Source organism: Schistocerca cancellata, unplaced genomic scaffold, assembly GCF_023864275.1.
Source record: "Schistocerca cancellata isolate TAMUIC-IGC-003103 unplaced genomic scaffold, iqSchCanc2.1 HiC_scaffold_450, whole genome shotgun sequence".
NCBI lineage: Eukaryota > Metazoa > Arthropoda > Insecta > Orthoptera > Acrididae > Schistocerca > Schistocerca cancellata.
The window spans coordinates 5,001-7,500 of record NW_026046467.1 but is presented as its reverse complement, the minus strand read 5'-3'; the positions used below and the strand labels follow the sequence as shown (position 1 = coordinate 7,500).

The 2,500-nt window shown below is 56.8% G+C and overlaps 1 non-coding gene across 1 annotated transcript in view; it reads left to right on the top strand.

The window, feature by feature from the left end:
* The first annotated feature begins 2,310 nt into the window (after window positions 1-2,310).
* Window positions 2,311-2,500, top strand: part of LOC126126038 (small subunit ribosomal RNA) — a 1,907-nt gene continuing 1,717 nt past the window's right edge. Inside the window, exon 1 of the ribosomal RNA XR_007526742.1 lies at window positions 2,311-2,500. This exon is cut by the window's right edge and continues 1,717 nt beyond it. This is a non-coding gene — a ribosomal RNA (small subunit ribosomal RNA).

The window sequence follows — 2,500 nt, the reverse complement described above, 5'->3', positions numbered from 1 at the left end:
CGTTGTGCCTTAACCTAACCCACGTTGTGCCTTAACCTAACACACGTTGTGCCTTAACGTAACCCACGTTGTGCCTTAACGTAACCCACGTTGTGCCTTAACGTAACCCACGTTGTGCCTTAACGTAACCCACGTTGTGCCTTAACGTAACCCACGTTGTGCCTTAACGTAACCCACGTTGTGCCTTAACGTAACCCACGTTGTGCCTTAACCTAACCCACGTTGTGCCTTAACGTAACCCACGTTGTGCCTTAACCTAACCCACGTTGTGCCTTAACCTAACCCACGTTGTGCCTTAACCTAACCCACGTTGTGCCTTAACCTAACCCACGTTGTGCCTTAACCTAACCCACGTTGTGCCTTAACCTAACCCACGTTGTGCCTTAACCTAACCCACGTTGTGCCTTAACCTAACCCACGTTGTGCCTTAACCTAACCCACGTTGTGCCTTAACCTAACCCACGTTGTGCCTTAACCTAACCCACGTTGTGCCTTAACCTAACCCACGTTGTGCCTTAACCTAACCCACGTTGTGCCTTAACCTAACCCACGTTGTGCCTTAACCTGCTCTGTAATTGGCATATGACACGTTACATTAATCTAGTGTTGTCTAACCACAACCCTCTGAATATAGTTCGCTACTCGCACCGCCCACCCTCTTGTGTGTCGTTTCATGTTGAACACTTCGCAAGTGTTGCTTACTTTTTACATGCTCCCGCTGTACACTGTAATGTGGACAACTGCAGGATGTACATCGCCCCCCCCCCTCCACCCTGCCTTCGCACGCTGGTCGTTCAGGTGCTTGCGTGTTCAATGCCCTTCGCAGCTGTTCACTGGCATTCGCATGTCGAAGCGCTCAGTCTACGTCGTGGTACGGCCTGTGTCCACTGTCCGCTGATATCGTAAGCTTAATCCTCACATTGTACTGCACATAGGTCCGTATGTACTGAATGATACGCTGTGGCACATGTGTGACCGTACGACTGCGCCCAACAACAGCGAACCATACGGTCCAAATGTTGTGCACTCAGCCACGTGCCGTCTCCCCATAACAGCTACATTGCAGTGTGGTACGCCATAGAGACGTGTGGGAGTAACGGACGCCCTGGATGGCGATCAGCATGAGCCGTCTGTTGATGTAGTGGCGCGTGTATTCAAACGTAGTCGTCTCTTCTCACACAGTGTGATAGCATGGTGCACCGCGTTCCACATCTGCGACATGGTACAGATGCTGGTTGACAGTCGGTCTCGTAATGGACATCGCATACGTAGGGGGCCACCTCCCACGTGTTCTCTAGTCGTGCACATTTTGTTGCGTGTATGTGGGCAGACGTAGTGTGTCGTGACACCTAACAGACAGGTATGCAATAATCGTTGCATTTGCAAACTGGGATGGACGTCTACGTTTGCTGGTGACGTGACGCAACGCAAATGAACAACTGGTAAACCCATTGTGGTGCGGTTGTTGTTGCTGGAGGTAAATCAGTAAGGGCAAATCTGTGTGTGAAGCGATACGCGGCGGTGGCTGGGTGGGACCGTCCCCGGCCGGTGAGGGGGGGCCGCCCGGCGTGCTGGCCGCGCGGTGCGTGGGCGCACGCGCTACAGCCGGCTGGTGGGGGCGCCCAGTGGCAGGCGCGCCGGCCGACGGACGCGGCAGGCGGCGCAGCTGCGCGCCGGGGCACCCTGCGCGCGGCGCCGGGCGGCCAAAGTGGGTCCTCGCGGGCCCGGTGCGAAGCGCGGTGGACATCTGCAGTGTGCTGGTCCGACTGAGGACTGTGTGCGTTGAGGATGCGCCGCCGCCCGGCACTCGGCGCCGCGACGCCGTCTGCTGCTCGGTCGCCCCAGCGGTTCTCGCTGGTGGTTTGTATCGCAGTTGTGCAGACGTGTTGGCACGTGCGCTGTGCTGGGAGAGTTCGCTTCGGCACCCACGTGGGGCCTTTGCCCTTCTGTGGCGCTGGCGTTGGAGCTGCCGGTCACCGTAGGTGGCGCGTGTTGTCTCCCGCCGGCAATGCCACGACAGCACGCTCCCGGGGCCTCTGTCGGCAGCGGCAAGCTCAGTTGGGAGCACGGGTGGTCGCACCTAAAGCGTCTACTCGCCTAACTCCGGGCGATTGCGCCTCTCTCGAACCCGACCAAGTACTTAGGACGGCGCTGCGCGCCGCCGGGACCTGAGAGGGTTTCGAGGTGTATTGTGCAGGGGAGCTCAGCCTCCTCCTGTTTGCAGAATAATTGAGCGGACGCTTGCGTGTTCGCGCGGGCCCCTGGGACACACTCCCGGGCGGCCGGCTGCTCAGCTCTAGTTGACGCAGCTCCCTGGTTGATCCTGCCAGTAGTCATATGCTTGTCTCAAAGATTAAGCCATGCATGTCTCAGTACAAGCCGCATTAAGGTGAAACCGCGAATGGCTCATTAAATCAGTTATGGTTCCTTAGATCGTACCCACGTTACTTGGATAACTGTGGTAATTCTAGAGCTAATACATGCAAACAGAGTCCCGACC